Genomic DNA, 20,331 nt, shown 5'->3' with positions numbered 1-20,331 from the left:
TTAAATTCACATATCTAGCAAAATATCTTTCACGACACCCTCCAGTCTTCAAGGGCTCTACACTTTCACACTAACCTGTGGGAATCATACTTTTACTTTGTAAAAGTAAGATAACATTTATTGTCCATTCATCACACAGCTCTGGTAGTTCTACAGGTGTAGTTCAATAGGTGTAGGTTTTGTGAGCATCCGAGGGGTGTAGGGGTGGGAAAAGCCGGCTTTAGGCCCCATCTGGTGGCTAAACAACCCATTACAAGGCGTGGATCTCTCCACAGAGACTTAATTGACTGCAGCTGCACATCTTGTACAGCTGGCTGCAATTAGGGCGGCAGAACATGGGGAGGCAGTGGCATTCAGAGAGGGAGAGAGAAAGCCGTGAGGAGGACACACCAACGTTTTAGCGCAAATATTGGACCAGTTTGCACCCAATGCCGAAGGTTTGATGTTCTCTCTGCCCTGGGGTAAAAGATTATCTTCCCCAGTGACTTATGTTCAGTTGCTGACATAAGGCCCAGTTGTTGATTTTGATTATTGGCCTCGTTTCTTTGTGAGAACATTCTTTTGGGACATGAAGATTCCCCAAGCTACCTGTGAAAACTTTATTTATTTAATAAATCCTCTTTGAGTGCTGAATTGCCTTGTCTGTCTCTTGGTTTTGCATTACCACACATGTGACACACTCCTCCATCTACGGAGTTGTTACACTGGTGGAGAATGTGAGTGTCCCCATGTGGTAGTGAAACCTGAGACAACCATTTAGACAAGTTATGGTGCCCTGTAGGCTGTGAGGACAGGGTTTTTTAAGTCGGTTTTTACAAGAGAAAATGCTGCTGGCAGAAGAATGGATGTCAAGTCCCTCAACCTTGAGCTGGTTGGCGACGGAGGGGACTAAGCACCACACATAAGGGAGCACTGAAGAGCTCTGAAGGTAGTCTTGAGTTTCTCACCGGCCATAAATAACTCTCGGCTCCCGGGTGGCGCAGCGTTCTAAGGCACTGCATCTCAATGCAAGAGGCATCACTAGAGTCCCTGGTTCGAATCCATGCTGTATCACATCCGCCCTTGATTGGGAGTCCCAAAGGGCGGTACACAATTGGCCCAGCATCGTCTGGGTTTGGCCGGGGTAGGCAGTCATTGTAAAAAAGAATTTGTTCTTAACTGACTTGCCTAGTTTAAGCAGTAAGCAGTAAGCGCAAGCAGACCGAGCAGGAACTGCCCAGGTAATTGAGAAGCAATGAAGAGGAACAATGTGCAGGCCTGTCTGGAAGAGGAGCAGGCAGCAAGAAGGCTTGAGCAGGAGGCAGTGAAGAGCCTCATACGTGAATTGAAAAGGAATGAAGAGATGGCAAAGAAGTCAGCGATGGAAGCCAAGCAGAGAGTGGTGGAATTGATGGAGGAGAAGATGTCCCTGGCATGTAAAGCCTCTGAATTGCAATCATAAGTGGAAAACGCAATGAGGTTCAGTAAATGCAGGATGTCGTTCACAGGCTGGAGACATCTAATATGGCCTCGAGGGCCAAGTGGGAGCAGATCTTCTTGTTGCTCAAAAAGGAGCAGGAGAGGCTAAGTAGCCCTGAGGTGCAACTGCGTGAAAAGCATCAACACAGCCATGCTGAGGCAAGTCCTGGACTAGGGGGGAGACGGAGCTCTGGTGGAATCAAATCCCACTCTCCATTTCAGGGGACATGTTTGCTCCTTCGTGTGAGTTGTTTACCCACACCACTGGACAGCCCTTTGACCGAAGAGAAAACAGCCTGTATGTCCAGAACCCATGGCCAGAGAAGATTAAAGGAACCCCGAAAAAGAAAACCTGGACCAGAGCATGGTTACACAGAGGGTTCCCAGGACAACCACACCAACAAGAATGTCAGTCCAAATACATTCCACTGATGACTCTCCCACTTTGTTTTCCCCAGAAGAGGTTTCAAGGTCCCCTGGTGGTGAAGTGGTGACAGGGAGATGGCGGTCCAAAGGATTCAGCAGAGACCAGGGAAGTTCCAGTGCTCCAAAATCAAAAACTGGTGGGGAGACTGGGGTGAGCTCGTAGAAGGGCACTACCAGCCAAGAGGGAAGCAGCCCAATACTCTGGTGAGTGAAGTTTCGTTATGAGTTAAGAGGTCTGAAGGAAGGTTGAATTGTGATTCAGAAGTGAAGAGGTTTAAAGTCTGAAGTGTCTAACCATGGTTGACGTGAGTCTTCTTTCCAAAACCCAGAAGACAGAACTGCCAGCAGGTGGATCACTTGCACAGAAGGCAGTGAGACAAAGAACCCAACAGGGCGGTTGAGGCAACTGGCTCACCCTCAGGTCAAACCTCTGACACGACGCAGAGGAAAAAGTCAAAGCCAGAGAAGAAGAATCCCCTTTAAAGACAGGAAGAGGCCAAGGAGGCAGTGGAGCTCTGCCAGTCATTCACCCAGTCAAACGTGAATGGAAGAGCTACAAGACATGGGTAAGCCTGACAAACCAACTATGTTACTGATCCTCCCCAGGAGTGGTGGAGTGTTGGAGAGTGGGCTAGGGAGTCAGAGGGCAGGTTCATTAAGATGGATGATGGTTATATGGTAACCCAAGACTTTGCCAAGCTCTTGGTTACCAGGGGGCCTCAGGGAGAGTCTTCCATCTCCACAGAAACTGGTCAACTACCATCAGGTACACCACCAGGGGACAGCGAGCACCACCTTTACCTCATGAGGTAAAGGTCCAAGATGGCACTGTGGTGCTGAGTATGACCAATGAAAAGGGATGTTCAGAAATGGAGAAACCTCAAACTCCTGGCATGGACCTTCAAATGTCCTTTGACCAGAGCTGAGGCAGGTGGCATGCTGTCGGGGTGCTCTATTTTGAAAATGTTGAAGAAGCATGGTTTTCCAAGAAGGGCTGGAGGTGACCAAAAGAAATGCCCTGTGAAAGAAAAGGGGCTTGAGGTAAAACTGAGGTAAAACAAACATTTCTGAACATTTCTGTGATAATAACCCAAGACTTTGCAGAAACCCTGAGGCCCAAGTGGAAAAAGGCGAGCCGATGTCATTCAAAGGAGAACGGGAAAGCTGGTGAGGAGGCACAGACGCATGGAGGCGAGAGCCTTCCCCCTCTCAATAACCAGTTATCGTGTGTGCCCCAGAAGGTGGCCGAGAACCAGACCCATGAAGAGGGTGAACCATGGAGATGACGAACATCAACCTTTGTTGTATGACCCCTAGATGTCCAGGGGTGTACCTACATGGCCTTGGATTAGATGCCTGGTCAAGAGTTGACTCTATCGGGGCATTGGCCTGTACAAACCATGAGTGGAAGCAGGGATGGGCGGTGTGTGAGCATCCGAGGGGTGTAAGGGTGGGAAAGGCCGGCTTTTGGCCCCACTTGGTGGATAAACAACTCATTACAAGGTGTGGCATCTCTCCACAGAGACTTAATTGACTGCAGCCTCACATCTTGAACAGCTGGCTGCAATTAGAGTGGCAGAACATGGGGAGGCAGTGGCGTTCAGAGAGGGAGAGAGAGAGCAGTGAGGAGGACACGCCTAACCTTTGGACCAGTCAGCACCCAATGATGACGGTTTGAAGCTCTCTCTGCCCTGGCAGAAAATAAATCACTGGGGAAGAATACGATTACATTCAGTTATTGCCATAAAGGGCCAGCTGTTGATTTTGATTATTGGCCTTATTTTTGAAATCCTATTTGAGTGTTGAATTGCCTGTCTCTTGGTTTTGCACTACCACACACAACACACTCCTCCACCTACGGAGTTTTAACCGTTTAAATGTGTTCATACAGGTAAGCTCTGGTAGTTCTACAGGTGTACAGCAGGCTTGGTCCAAGTGGCCACCGCTGGCTCCGTTAAGCCAGCATGCTGCTCAAAACATAAAGGGATAGAAAACAGTTCAGTTTCAGCAATGTCAACATTTCTGGGCTAAATCTGATCTGACTTTCTTGTCATGGGAAAATATTGAAACAAGCCTACACCTGGTGATCTCTAGGAAGACATTACTGTTTTGTTGAGATTGAGAGCTGAATCCTGACGTGGGATATAACAATATCTTTTAGGTAAAACATCCCCTTTGATTATATGAGGTATTTGCACAAATGTTCAAATATGCAGTAGGATTGTGTCATAGTGGAGAAAATGTGTGAGGTTTGATAAGGAAGGGTTAGAGACATACCTCAACTATCTGTGGTGGGTACGCATGAAGATCTGCGTGAGCGGTTACACATGTTCTTCTGTAAAACAAAACACAAAGATAAGTCAATAACAATTTTTTTTTTTACTTCTTAACGAGAGCAAACCAATCAGTAGAACCACACCACTTCATAATATGGTAGCAACATAAGAGCTGTGATCCCATCCTATCCTGTCTATAAGAAGTGAGTGGGTGCCCTATACCTTTTCATGAAGACGGTGATGGAGGACTGCGTCAGAGAGCCAAGGATGTCTCAACGCTTCAGAGGCACCTATCCTCCAACTGCAGAAAAACACACACAAACACACAGTGTTTACACACACAAACACACAGATATATATACAAACAGATGTGAAATGTCATAGAAGAAAAATAGATTTTAGATTTTTATTGCAAAATATACAGTATACGTGGTGCAATATACTGTGCCTCAAGAAAGTATTCAGACCCCTTGACTTTTTCCACATTTTGTTACATTACAGCCTTGTTCTAAAATATATTCAATAATTGTTTTCCTCATCAATCTACAAACAATACCCCATAATGACAAAGTGAAAACAGGTTTTGTCGAAATTTTGGCAAATGTTTTAAAATGAAAAAACAGAACACCTTATTTACATAAGTATTCAGACCCTTTGCTATGAGACCCGAAATTCCATGATTCCATGATCATCCTTGATGTTTCTACAACTTGATTGGAGTCCACCTGTGGTAAATTAAATTGATTGAACTTGATTTGGAAAGGCACGTCTATATAAAAACGCATCTGACAGTGCATGTCAGAGCAAAAACCAAGCCATGAGGTCAAAGGAATTGTCCATAGAGCTCTGAGACAGGGTTGTGTCGAGGCAGAGATCTGGGGAAGGGTACCAAAACATTTCTGCATCATTTAAGGTCCCCAAGAACCCAGTGGCCTTCATCATTCTTAAATGGAAGAAGTTTGGAACCACCAAGGCTCTTCCAAGAGCTGGCCGCCCCGCCAAACTGAGCAATGTGTGTGTCCAAACTTTTGTGTGTGTGTGTGCGTGTGCGTGTGTGTGTATTACTTTCCAACCCGACCACCCCTCCTCTAATTGGACTAAAGTAATAAACAACAATGCTTAGTCCTCTACTTCCAGCGTATACATACTATATTCATTTTATGGACACAATCTATTTTCCGATAGTTCTATTTTGTTTGTTTTTACCCCTGTCTTTCCTCTACCCTCAACCTCCCATTTATTTATGATGTCCATGCTCTTCACAAAAGTTCATAACCCATATACATTTTACGAACACACTATGTTTTACATTAGTTATCTTGTTATTATTTGTTATTAGTCCTAACCTTCAGCTCCATTCAATGTGATATCTGTTTTTTAATTTTTAATACATTAGCAAAAAAAATAATAATAATGTTTTTGTTTTGTCATGATGGTGTGTAGATTGATGAGGGAAAAAACAATTTAATCTGTTTTAGAATATGGCTGTAACGTAACAAAATGTGGAAAAAGTCAAGGGGCATGAAGACTTTCCGAATGCACAGTATTTTGAAATCAAGCAGAGGTATGATACCTTTTATTGATGATGAGGAGTTTGGAGATGAAGTCTTTGGCCTCCTCTGAGATGTCTGTAAATTCTGCCTCTTCAAAATTCCACTGGCAGGCCAGAATGTTATTCAAAGTCTCATTGTCGTCGTCACCTAGGAAGGGACACAGACCGCTTAGCCTGTGGAAGAAGAGGAAGAGTCTTTATTGTGTGTGTGTGTGTGTGTGTGTGTGTGTGTGTGTGTGTGTGTGTGTGTGTGTGTGTGTGTGTGTGTGTGCGAGTGTGTGTGTGTGTGTGTGTGTGTGTGTGTGTGTGTGTGTGTGTGTGTGTGTGCGCGAGTGTGTGTGTGTGTGTACGTTTGGGCTCCTGAGTGGCGCAGCGGTCTAAAGTCACTGCATCTCAGTGCTAGAAGCGTCAATGCTATGGGAGTTCCATAGGGCAACGCACAATTGGCCCAGCACCTTACGGATTTACAGGTTTGGCCAGGGGAGGCCGTCGTTGTAAATAAGAATTTGTTCATAACTGTCTTGCCTAGTTAGATAAAGGTTAAATAAATAAATGAGTGTGCATGTGTACTCACAGCATATATGTAATCACTCCCAGGCTCCACATGTCGGTGTTGAATGACACAAAGTCGTAGTTGACAACTTCTGGGGCCAGGAACTCTGGGGTGCCGAAATTTATTCGTAACTTCTCTCTGGGCTTGTATCTAGGGGGAATACATGCTTATTTTTATTGGGAATCCATCAATACAAATACAATAGTTTAATGCTGCATGCATTGATACATCATATATGATATACAATTATGCTAATTCAAGTGGACGATTCATGTGAATATGAAACCTACTTTCTGGCAAGTCCAAAGTCGATGATCTTAATTTTATTCGTGACTCTGCTCACACATAGAATATTCTCTGGCTGAAAAAGGTGAAACAATAGCAAGACAGTAGTATATAGAATTGTTACCTGTTGTGTACAATCTGATGTGCTATCAATAACATCAGTGGCTATGGAAAACAATGACCTCTGGCACATTAACACTGATCTGAAACAATAAGTATATATTTTTTTGCTCACCGCCCCTGTCAAACACAGTGTGGTAGTCTACCTTGAGGTCCAGATGGAGGATGTACATCTTGTGCATGTGCTGCAGGCCCTCACAGATCTGCCTGATGAACAGCACCGTGTCCAGCTCCATCAGAGTGTAGTTCTCATCGATGATCCTGTCAAAGAGCTCCCCTCCATCCACACTACAATCACACACACAAAAACACATTAGGATGCTGCAGAAACGTATGAAGCAAATTCCCCAAGAAACAGGACTTGAGCTTGGGATTGCTAGGAAGTAAAGACTGTATGTACCATGGTCTGAATCAGTAGACTCAAAATGCTGCTGTACTTTCCTGAACACATTCACTGTCATTTAATTTCATTCAAGTTTCCTCAAAATCCATTGATTTAAAGATACTACAAGACAGTGCACTGACCTATCATGTATTATCTATCTACAGTGGCATCATGGCATAAAAATGATGTCAAATGAATTTAAGCTTAAAGATGAGGGTTGAGAAAACATTGTGGGAATGAACAGACAGCGAGGCAGAGAACCATAGACAGACACTACATTACAAAAAGTATGTGAACACCTGCTTGTCGAACATCTCATTCCAAAATCATGGGCATTAAAATGTAGTTGGTCCCTCCATTGCTGCTATAACAACCTCCACTCTCGTAGGAAGGCTTTCCACCAGTGGAGGCTCTTCAGAGGAGGAAGGAGAGGACCATCATCCTCAGTGAAATTTCATAAAAAATGTAATTGTAAAACATTTAAAAAGTTATCCTTTTTAGATAAAACTATACTAAAAATAATCACATCACCAAATAACTGATTAAAACACTACTTTGCCAAGAAGGTCTACAGTAGCCTCAACCGCTGTCTGTAGGGTAGCACCATGGTGTAGCCAGAGGACAGCTAGCTTCCATCCTCTTCTGGGTACATTGACTTCAATAGAAAACCTAGGAGGCTAATGGTTCTCACCCCCTTCTATAGACTTACACACTAATTATGACAACTTCCGGAGGACGTCCTCCAGCCTATCAGAGCTCTTGCATCTAGTACTGAAAGCATAAGCTTCAGCTAGCTAGCACTGCAGTGTATAAAATGTGGTGAGTAGTTGAATCAAAGACAATAGTTGAACAGTTTTGAACAAAACAATTTCTTCCAAAATGAAGGACAAGCACTTTAAGCTTCACTTACTGAGCTAGCAAATGCAGCTAGCTAGCCCCAGACCATTATTCCTCCTCCACCAAACTTTACAGTTGGCACTATAGATTGGGGCATTTACTTTTGTACAGTGCCTTGCGAAAGTATTCGGCCCCCTTGAACTTTGTGACCTTTTGCCACATTTCAGGCTTCAAACATAAAGATATAAAACTGTATTTTTTTGTGAAGAATCAACAACAAGTGGGACACAATCATGAAGTGGAACGACACTTATTGGATATTTCAAACTTTTTTAACAAATCAAAAACTGAAAAATTGGGTGTGCAAAATTATTCAGCCCCCTTAAGTTAATACTTTGTAGCGCCACCTTTTGCTTCGATTACAGCTGTAAGTCGCTTGGGGTATGTTTCTATCAGTTTTGCACATCGAGAGACTGAATTTTTTTCCCATTCCTCCTTGCAAAACAGCTCGAGCTCAGTGAGGTTGGATGGAGAGCATTTGTGAACAGCAGTTTTCAGTTCTTTCCACAGATTCTCGATTGGATTCAGGTCTGGACTTTGACTTGGCCATTCTAACACCTGGATATGTTGATTTTTGAACCATTCCATTGTAGATTTTGCTTTATGTTTTGGATCATTGTCTTGTTGGAAGACAAATCTCCGTCCCAGTCTCAGGTCTTTTGCAGACTCCATCAGGTTTTCTTCCAGAATGGTCCTGTATTTGGCTCCATCCATCTTCCCATCAATTTTAACCATCTTCCCTGTCCCTGCTGAAGAAAAGCAGGCCCAAACCATGATGCTGCCACCACCATGTTTGACAGTGGGGATGGTGTGGTCAGGGTGATGAGCTGTGTTGCTTTTACTCCAAACATAAAGTTTTGCATTGTCGCCAAAAAGTTCAATTTTGGTTTCATTTGACCAGAGCACCTTCTTCCACATGTTTGGTGTGTCTCTCCAGTGGCTTGTGGCAAACTTTAAACGACACTTTTTATGGATATCTTTAAGAAATGGCTTTCTTCTTGCCACTCTTCCATAAAGGCCAGATTTGTGCAATATACGACTGATTGTTGTCCTATGGACAGAGTCTCCCACCTCAGCTGTAGATCTCTGCAGTTCATCCAGAGTGATCATGGGCCTCTTGGCTGCATCTCTGATCAGTCTTCTCCTTGTATGAGCTGAAAGTTTAGAGGGACGGCCAGGTCTTGGTAGATTTGCAGTGGTCTGATACTCCTTCCATTTCAATATTATCGCTTGCAAAGTGCTCCTTGGGATGTTTAAAGCTTGGGAAATCTTTTTGTATCCAAATCCGGCTTTAAACTTCTTCACAACAGTATCTCGGACCTGCCTGGTGTGTTCCTTGTTCTTTATGATGCTCTCTGCGCTTTTAACGGACCTCTGAGATTATCACAGTGCAGGTGCATTTATACGGAGACTTGATTACACACAGGTGGATTGTATTTATCATCATTAGTCATTTAGGTCAACATTGGATCATTCAGTGATCCTCACTGAACTTCTGGAGAGAGTTTGCTGCACTGAAAGTAAAGGGGCTGAATAATTTTGCACGCCCAATTTTTCAGTTTTTGATTTGTTAAAAAAGTTTGAAATATCCAATAAATGTCGTTCCACTTCATGATTGTGTCCCACTTGTTGTTGATTCTTCACAAAAAAATACAGTTTTACATCTTTATGTTTGACGCCTGAAATGTGGCAAAAGGTCGCAAAGTTCAAGGGGGCCGAATACTTTCGCAAGGCACTGTATATATAGTGTACAATATAATGCTGATATGTTGTATTTAGTTCTGTGGAGGGAACGTACTATTCCAGCACCAGGATGATGTCGTTCCTGGACTCGTAGGCGGCGTAGAGCTGGATCAGGTTGGCGTGGTCCAGCTGGTTCATGACCGTGATCTCATTCTTCACCACCTCCTACATGCCAAACACACACCAACCACACAATGAGAGGTGTCAGATGTTCGCTTGCAGCTAGCAAGCAGTGTACGGCTCTTCTATTCTGTGTCAAATTTAAAATTTATCAGAAAATGAGGAAGAAACATGTTCCCCGTCCAGCCACTTCTTTAGAGTGAAAAGGTTTTTAGAGTGTTATGTTCAGATGTCTAATTCCACATTTTCAACAAAAGAAATTAATACTCAAAAAGTATTTCAAAATAATTTAATTTCTCAAGGAAGCTGCAAGGTGTGTAGAGGTTTTTTATATGCATGCAAAACCTTTGAAGATACATTTTTAAACCTTAACAAGTGTAGTTTATTCAGTTTATATTCCAAGTACATTTACTCATTAAGAATTAGTACCTTCTCTTTCTGACTCCGGGCTTTGATGATCTTGGCAGCCAGGGTGAGACCCGAGGAGTTTTCCATGCATTTGTGCACCTGGCCAAAACGACCTCTAAAGAGAGAGACGGAAAAATAAGTAAGGTGTCTTCAGTTTCTGACTCGTTTTCTTTTTTATAACGTAACCTTACTCCCTCTCCCTCTGACTAAGAGTTGGCACAACGATCACCTGTAAGTCACAAATCCTATAATGTTACTCATCCAGGTAATATGTCCCCTGAATGGAGGGGGATTGCACAGTCAGAAGATGAACTACTTGAACTATCAAAACTATTTCATCAGTATGTCCTTAGTTCTCCTCCAATACAAGAAAGTAATATCATTTTGTGAAGGTATTGTTCATTTCTCCTTTATTTCATTAAATGAGAGTAGGGGTCCTCTCTTTGAAAATGTAGATTAACACTTAGAGATTAGCTCACAGCTGGCAGTGGGGGTATGGTTTCACATACCCCAAAGGCCTTCAGTAAAAATAACTGCCCTGACTCTGGAGTTATGAACCAGGGGAGAGGAGAAGAGAGGAGAGGAGAGGAGGGGAGGGTTACACAACTCAACATTGTTGAGGACCTCTGTTCCTCTCTGTCTATGATTTAGGTGAGATAGAATTTGTTCCATGAGTTTGGTTCCAAAAGACAATGGAGAATCAACTAATAATTGACAAATTTATAATAACTCAGTACAATGCAGGAAAGAGCTCGATGGAGAGGAGTCGTTGATGGCCTGTGCTCTCTGGGGAGCGATCGGCCTAAGCAGGCACTATTTTATGTTACTCTTTGGAACCTCACAATGGTCACAGCGGATGGATACAATTATTCTTGAATTTGAAGTTAAACAGTTGAAAAGTCATTTCAAATTTTACCTTGTGGTTCAAATCATTATGTATCGCTAGGAACAGGATAGGTACACTTACCCTCCGAGAACCTCTGCTCTGTTGATGGTGTAGAAGTTGCTGATCTGGTTCGGTTTGGCTGACACCATCCGATGGTTGAATGGAGCCGGAGGAGGAGAGCTTTTATCTTAAAGGAGATATGATACAAAATGATTTCATTTTTAACCATTTAACCATGGAAGTCACATAGAGATTGACATCTATTTTTCAAGTGAGCCCTGGCAAACAGTAGCATGGAGGGGAAATAGAAGCTGTATTGTTAATCAGGTAGCATGCGGCTCTATTAATGGTACCTCATAATCAAGTTATCATCCTGTGCTAACTAACACACTGTGGTAAACATGAGAAAGGAGATACAATGTTGGTTATGCAGACTACAGTACTCTTGTACTTTGTTACTCTGAGGAAGCATGCTTTTTTATACCATAATTCAATATGATTATGAATATTTTCTACAAAAAGAGAAAGAATAGCCACAATATCAAAAATCTATTGGACTTCTAATATTCGTTTGCGTAACTCCAGTTTTCCACTGAGATTAATGTGTGATTTATGGAATCGTTGAGTTGAGTGTGCGCATTTCAAGTTCCTCCCTCAGTACTTATCACCTTTCCCCCAGACTTAAAGCCACAGTGCCCCATAAAAATGCTGGTCCTCACCAATGAAGAACTGTTCCCCAGTAGACTGCCTGACTTCTGTAGACTGATCCAGCTTCTTCTCTTTTCCCATCCTCTCCTTCAGTTCCACACGGATATCCACCCCGTCTGCCTTGAAGATGCCCCATCCCTCATCCTCATCCTCGGGTCTTTCTCCTTCCTCTTCCTCCTCCTGCCTCTCCCCCTGCTCCTTCTCCCCCTCCACATATTCCTCTCCTGCTCCTCCCTCCACCCGACTCTTCTTGTGGTCCTCCACTCCCAGGTCTTCCTCCGCCACGCGACGCTTACAGCTGGTGCTGCACTCTTCAATCTGGTCCTGTTCTGCAGCTTCCAGAGACTGAGAGGAGGCACTTCTGTTGTGGACGTCACAACTGGAATAGACAAACATAAACTCAGCAAAAAAATAAATGTCCTCTCACTGTCAACTGCGTTTATTTTCAGCAAACTGTGTGTAAAATGTGTAAATATTTGTATGAACATAACAAGATTCAACCACTGAGACATAAACTGAACAAGGTCCACAGACATGTGACTAACAGAAATTGTATAATGTGTCCCTGAACAAAGGGGGGGGTCAAAATCAAAAGTAACAGTCAGTATCTGGTGTGGCCACCAACTGCATTAAGTACTGCAGTGCATCTCCTCCTCATGGACTGCACCAGATTTGCCAGTTCTGTGGGATGTTACCCCACTCTTCCACCAAGGCACCTGCAAGTTCCCAGACATTTCTGGGGCCAGGCCCCAGCCCTCACCCTCCGATCCAACAGGTCCCAGATATGCTCAATGGGATTGAGATCTGGGCTCTTTGCTGGCCATGGCAGAACACTGACATTCCTGTCTTGCAGGAAATCATGCACAAAACGAGCAGTATGGCTGGTGGCATTGTCATGCTGGAGGGTCATGTCAGGAGGAGCCTGCAGGAAGGGTACCACATGAGAGAGGAGGACCCTGTAATGCACAGCGTTGAGATTGCCTGCAAAACAACAAGCTCAGTCTGATGATGCTGTGACACACCGCCCCAGACCATGACGGACCCTCCACCTCCAAATTGATCCCACTCCAGAGTACAGGCCTCGGTGTAACGCTCATTCCTTTGATGATAAAAGCGAATCCGACCATCACCCCTGGTGAGACAAAACCGCGACTCGTCAATGGAGAGCACTTTTTGCCAGTCCTGTCTGGTCCAGCGATGGTGGGTTTGTGCCCATAGGCACTGATGTCAGGTGAGGACCTGCCTTACAAAAAGCCTACAAGCCCTCAGTCCAGCCTGTCTCAGCCTATTGTGGACAGTCTGAGCACTGATGGAGGAATTGTGTGTTCCTGGTGTAACTCGGGCAGTTGTTGTTGCCATCCTGTAAATGTCCCGCAGGTGTGATGTTCGGATGTACCGATCCTGTACAGGTGCTGTTACACGTGGTCTGCCACTGCGAGAATGATCAGCTGTCCATCCTGTCTCCCTGTAGCGCTGTCTTAGGTGTCTCACAGTATGGACATTGCAATTTATTGCCCTGGCCACATCTGCAGTCCTCATGCCTCCTTGCAGCATGCATAAGGCAAGTTCATACAGATGAGCAAGGACACTGAGCATCTTTCTTTTGGTCAGTAGAGTCAGTAGAAAGGCCTCTTTAGTGTCCTAAGTTTTCAAACTGTGACCTTAATTGCCTACCGTCTGTAAGCTGTGAGTGCCTCCACAGGTGTGTGTTCATTAATTGTTTATGGTTCATTGAACAAGCATGGCAAACACTGTTTATACCCTTTACAATGAAGATCTGTGAAGTTATTTGGATTTTTACGAATTATCTTTGAAAGACATGGTCCTGAAAAAGGAATGTTTCTTTTTTGCTGAGTTTATTTTAGAAATTAGTGTGTGTATTTGAAAGACAGGGATCACAGAGTGAATGGTACTGAAGTAGAGAGAGAAATAAAGAGAGAGAATGAGAGGGACAGAGAGGGAGAGACAGAGAACGAAACAAAGAAATACATCAAATCAAATAAATAGGAAGGGATTGAGGAGGGTAGAGGGGATACTCTACCTCTCTGGAATAGAGGCAGTCTCTCCTGGAGCTTCAGGGGAGGGCGGGAGAGGAGGGAGATCCTTCACTGACATATCAGCAGCTTCTGATGGGCCTGCACTGTCCTCCTCTTTTTGTTCCCCTCTCTCTCCTCTGCTCCTCTAACCTCCTCATGCTGCTCTGTGATTTTCAACAGCTCTTCCTCTCGCTCCTCTTCCTTGAACTTCGATTCACTAAGGTGGTCTTCCTTCTCTTGCTTCTTTATGACCTCCTCTTCCTCCTTCCTCTCCTCCACTTTTAGTCCATCTCCTGCTGCCTCCCTCTCCTCCTCAGACAATGACTCCTCTTCGGTCACGGGGGCCTTGGGGCCCTCGAGGATCAAGTCCAGCAGGTTCGGGCTGAGGGACCCAGTCTGTGATGACCCCAACCCCTCTGAGGCCCTTCCAGATCCAGCCTCCAGGTCCAAGACGCCATCAGGGGTAAGCTGGTGCTGGTGACCTGATGATGATCTCTCTGCATTCTCCCTGTTGAGCTTCTGAACCTCCTTTAGCAGCAACGCCTGCTTCCTCAGGGAGATGGTGTCTGCATTGGAGCAAACAGAATGGCCAAGGGGATACAGTTATAATTAATTCAACCAACTGCATGAGTTTCACTTTAGTAACTATAATCAGATGATTGCACAATATCTCAGAATGTCAACACACTCCCAGTATCCTCCTAAGATGATGGCAGGTGGTTGTCTGAAGTGTCAGTCTGATCTTTTTATTCTCTTTGATGTTTTGGTTTCATGATGTACTTGTTAGCGCAATACTGTTGTTTACATCTGACAGGAAGACTGCTGTGACTAGCCAGTTGGTTATCTTTTGTGTGGCTCCAAGATAGTATCATTCAAGGAAGTCTATTTTCTTCTCCCGCTCTCTAAGCTTTCATAACACATGTTGTTTACATCTCACATGTTACATGTTGTGAGTGCTGCTGTGTGTGAGTTAGTTTGTTTTGACTGGTAAAGGTCACTGTGTGTGTGTTGTACGGCTGTGAGCTATTGTTGACACATTTGAATGTACTGTGAACACCTGCTGTATCTGGGGGCTTCTTCTTCTGTGTTTTCAGACCTGTTGTGCTCAGACTGGGCTTCTCCTTCCCATCCTTCCCCTTGTGATCTTTTGACTAAAGGAAGGGAAGAACGAAAGATAAGGTCATCACTTTCTGCATTTGGTTTACATTTCAACATTCTTCAAAACGAGGTAAAACATGTATATTTCCCTGAAACCGCTACCACTATGTAATTACAATATTCACTGCACAGAAACTTCATGATAAACATGTTTTCTGTGAGCAAGTTTACACGTACTAAGTTTCCGCAGAGTTTGCGGATTGTGAGAAAATGCTTTGGTCCGTGGAGCTTTGTTGTCTTGTGACTGTGAGTGGCCTCCGGTCTACTAGGTTTGGGTTCACATTTAGTGGTTATCATCCCTTGAGTCCCTTTAGTGGCTTTAGTAGAGGTAGTTTTCTGTTAAGGAGACAGACAACATGGCAATGCTAGTTGGACAATGGTGAATGGTATGCAACATGAGATGGATTATGACACTGTTAGAGGGGGTAAGGGGGAAGGGGAGTGGTAGTGAGAGAGGTAGGTTACAAATGAACATGAACATTTGACAGTATGAAAAATGAAAACACGTGTTACAATATGTGAAATGAATCAAATGAATGACTGAATGTGATGTGATGTTAAAGATGAAATGAACATGAATGTAACCGTCAAAACATATAGCCTAGCCTGATCAGTTGTTTTATTCAAGTTAGCATCCTGGTACTGTATTAATACAAACTACAAAGCCAAACTTGTTTCAGTCAAAGCATGATGTTGACTGTCCACAGCAGATGTGTAGATAGGTTGGTACATATGTGCAAGGCTGTGAATTTATGGTTAATCACTTGTCACCGTGAGCGATGGAATGCAATACTGACCCTAAGCGGAGAAATTGCCCGCAACCAACCAAACAAGTCTTCTCAAACAGACTTCAAACCCGAGGGGCTACCCAGTACTATAGTAAACACTCCAGTCCTTTAATGAGCAGGTCAACGTCTTAACAAAATGTCTCAAGCCGTGTTGTTGGTTGTGAGGTAAGCACTGATCAGTAGTAAGGCAGAGGAGATATTTTGAGAATGGGGATTTCCACAGTGGTACGATATGTGTGTGGTTTGATATGTGTGTGGTTTGTGTGGTGTGTGTGGGGGGGACCACATTGACAAATGTCTGCGGTAGACAGTCATCTCACACCTTAGAGGTGAATGGAGACGGCCGGAGGCTGTAGCCACCGCCTGGCGAGAGCTCTGACGACAACGAGAATTCCTGGTGATCTGAGTCATACAGTAGCCAATAGACAGAGGTATGTATGCCCTTACGTGTGGACTTATATGACCACTTAGTTGCTGTTTGAGTTCTAACCTCAAGTCAAGCTGAAAATGTCAAGTCTGTATCGTAGTTCGAGGTTTTGTGCTAGAACTGTGTTGAAATGGAAAGACCCTTAACTCACCGAATAAGGGTCTGAATACATTGCAATTATCAGATACTGCACCAGTACCTATTTACGGGACCGCTTTCCTAATTTCCTTGTACACATACTCTACACTACTATACACCATGACATGTGGAAACTTTTACACTACAATGTATCTCATTCACCATCTAAATGACTTGGTCTCTGCTTGCAGGTAATAGACCCTGGGCATGAAAACAGATACCAATCTGGCATCCACCCTCATGCCAGTAATGGAATGGGATGATAACTGGCTCTGAGGTACCTATAAGTCCCGCTTAAGGCTTTAATAACAGACAGTACTAGCCATTGACCTTCAGTGTCTCTGTCTAAGACCACTCTCAGTGTGTTACTGCTGATCACATTGAATCAACAACTTGAAGTGCTTGTTGAAGTGGGAAGGAAGTGACTGGGACTTAAGCCTAGAGGATTTGGGTTTAAGTTAACCTTCTACAACAAAAACATTGCTACTCATTGTGCTTGGACTACTTAACCCAGTGCACTGGACAGTTGACATTATGATTCAAATTCTTCTCTTTCTGTAACCTAATCAGTCCAGTACCAAATGCTTCGAGTTACTTCCCTAAGATCACTGAGTCGTTAACTAGTTTCACATGCTTGCTAGTACATACAGATGTAATATCTTAATTTGATCACTCTGTCGTCACAGAGAACTTTCCTGCCTAGCAGGAAATGCAAATGTATAGTACATGCAAGGTTTAACTAGGCTTAAAACATTTTTCATTTCCACTTTAGAATTTCAGACTCAACCCCTACAAAAATGTCCTTGAATTATAATCCACATAATAATTGACATTCCTGTTGCTGCAGGATTATTTAACTGCTACAAGACACTGTTCAAATTAAGATATTTTATTTTACTGGCCCAACCTTCCATCCCAAGTAAGACCGATCACCTGAATAAAGCATCTACAGGGTACAAACACTCCACCATTAAAAACACACTGTCCTATACAGGTCAATCATCTCCTGCTTATTTTGTGCCACTCACATCTGAAGCAGTGCCAACCTCTGTTCCAGCCTCTGTGCCAGCCTCTGTGCCACTCACATCTGAAGCAGTGCCAGCCTCTGTGCCAGCCTCTGTGCCAGCCTCAAATGTAGCACACAGTGTGAAGAACAATCATTTACTAGACCCTTTAAATCAATGGCTGTTTGACACTGTTGCCATGACTGGATTTCTAATAAAGAGTTATGAATAGCTTTATCTGAAACAATGTACATGGGGGATGCTCTGAATTGTAATGCATATATAGGTAACAGATATCAACACACATCACTGAAACCATAGTACGTCTAGAGTATATCCACGCTGGGACCTCTCAACATGCCATTACAGGACTGAGAGGGTGAAAGAGAAATACCGCAATAGAGAGAAAGATATACAGAAAACAAGAGAGAGAGATAGAGAGAGTGACCGAGAGAAAGAGAGAGGGGGGAGTCATTACACTCAGCACCCCAGATGCCGGTGGCCACATTATCGGCCAAGGACGAATGTAGAATGTAGGCTAATGTACAGTATGAGCAGAGCAATAAGTGTATTACTGTAGGTGGTGAAAGGTGGGGGCAAATTTGGTTGGGCATTGTAAACAGATGTTGTTTTTCATATACCACTGTACTTAATTGTGAGGTGGTGGAATGTTCCCCACCAATTCCAACACTGGGTATAAGTGTCAAGGCTTTGGCTCCTTCCATACAATATGGCATGCTCTGCATGGCACTATACAAGCAGTGGAGATCGCTATGTCCCAAAGTCATATTGCTTTGACACATCTTCCACCACTTCATGAGGAAAAACAGCATGAGCCAAGCCACAATCCTTCCTTAGGAAACAGATCTCCACTTGACTAGCCAGCTTTGCTGCTCTGATCATTTTCCTCTGCAGTGCCAACATCATAAAACTAAACCAAATCAAAAACCAAACATGGAAACATGTAGCACCTTGTCTCCGAGCCTGAATACAATGTGCACATTTTTGAAGGACATGTAATTTGCAGGAGCATGAGGAAACAGTGAACCCAGCAATTCATCTAACCTACGTTGCCCATCAAAACATCCATAACATCAATCCTTTCTAAATGAACACCTGAACACAAGTTCAATCATGTCAACACAAATTAAATTCACATGAACATAATCCAGAGTTTTGTTAAGTAAACAGTTCATAAAGTGCCTTAATAAAGAACCCTTAATACAGTCTACATAGACCTGCACAAACACACCTCTTTGGTTAGTGCAGTTTGAGCTTCCAGTCTCACCTTGTCAGTCTTCTTAGTAACTGAGCTCTCACTCTTTTCTGCAGACGACTGCCTCTTAACGTCCACCTTGCCCTTACTGTCTTTGGACTTGGGGGCCTTGTGTGCTGCAGGACGCATAAACATCATCTCCATAACCCGGGAGCTCTTCACCGTCTCCCCGATGAATCTGATGACCTGCTGGATGCTGAGGACCAGATTCTCCATCCCGTCCAGCTTCTCAGCCTGCTTCTCCGAGCGCTGGTCCAGCACTGTCATGATGGAGCTCATCTCATGACACATCTCTCTCACCTCGCCCACCACACCTGTACCCTGGGTTTGAGCCAGGGGAAGAGTTAGGGCTCTTGCAGGTATATGGATCTCCTCGTTGTCCACCTTCAGAGTTTCCACGTCCCTTTCGATACCATCGATGTCCTGGGTTATTCCGTCCAGCCGATTGAGGACCTTCTCCTGGATGTTGATGAGCCTGTCCATCTTACTGCTCAGAGACTCAATGCGATTCTGAATGAGGTCCAAGCCGGCACCAGTGCAGTCAGTTAGGTTATCCATCGTGCTTGGCTTTCCAGGGGTTGAGTTAGAGTTCACTATCTTTGAACTCATGACCGAATCACGTTAGGACACCCAATCGAGACAGAAAAAGGGTCACAGAAAGGTTGATGACCAACGTCCGAGTGACAGACGGGACTTTTTTGAAAAACGTAGCCAGCCTTATCCCTATGTGCTCCTCTTCAACTGTACAGACAAGCTGATTTAATGAAGTGAATAAAATGCTAATTTATCAACAACAAAAATGAAGAAAATCAAACTAATTAAATTCAAATCCACAAAGAGTGAAAACAGAAAAATACAGCCAGTAACTGTCAGTGTAACCTGTGGAAACACCTTCAGAGTACTGACTTAACAGTCATCCGGTCGTGAGATTGTCCCTGTCTCTCACCTACTGCTTGACACCTCTGCTCTTCTCCTTACTGTAGGTGGTATTAAGAATGGAATAAGCCTGTCTACATAAATGTAAACGGCACAGCCGACGTCAGCAGGGGACCGGCCAGGGGGGCGGGGGGCTGTGAGAGGCCGTGAGGGGCAGCAGTTTGGCTCTGGAGGGGCTGTCAGACATCTGAGCGCCTTTAAATGTTAAGCCCACCACCGTAGCCAGTCTCTGGCCCACCTGCCAAGTGTCAAAATGGCCAGTGTACACAGTTCCTCTCTCTGAGGCAGAGTGGAAAGTTGTCTGGGACGACGCTAGACACTTTGTTTCGTTTTTTACTTTATTTGCATGTAAATGGTTATAGACTTTTAAGTCTCACTTGGTTGTTTCACCATGATTAGCCTGAACAGGTGCTCACAGATGGAGAGGGGGTCACTGACCTGTTTTATTTATAAGCGGTCAGGGACATTTTTAAGTCAACTCAAAATATCCAACAATCATGTCAAAAGTGCCACTCTCACAGAACAGCTGTGTTTGCAAAAAAGGAACTTTTTAAATTAGATCCTTATTAATGACTGGCATAGTAATTAACAGCTTCGCAGTGTTTACGAGTGGCTGGAAAAATAATGATTGTGATAACATCAGGGAAATAACTGCATGTGAGTATTGAGTCTCAGTATGTAAGACAGTCGTACAGTGCATTCGGAAAGTATTCAGACCCCTTAACTTTTTCACATTTTATTACATTTATCC

General features: G+C 43.8%; 1 pseudogene; it reads right to left on the bottom strand.

The window, feature by feature from the left end:
- Positions 1-4,162: 4,162 nt before the first annotated feature.
- Positions 4,163-19,374, bottom strand: LOC135507894 (myosin light chain kinase 2, skeletal/cardiac muscle-like; annotated as a pseudogene).
- Positions 19,375-20,331: the final 957 nt, after the last annotated feature.

The sequence above is a fragment of the Oncorhynchus masou genome, chromosome 3 (assembly GCF_036934945.1).
Source record: "Oncorhynchus masou masou isolate Uvic2021 chromosome 3, UVic_Omas_1.1, whole genome shotgun sequence".
Taxonomy (NCBI): Eukaryota; Metazoa; Chordata; class Actinopteri; order Salmoniformes; family Salmonidae; genus Oncorhynchus; species Oncorhynchus masou.
This window is presented reverse-complemented; position numbering and strand designations above follow the sequence as displayed.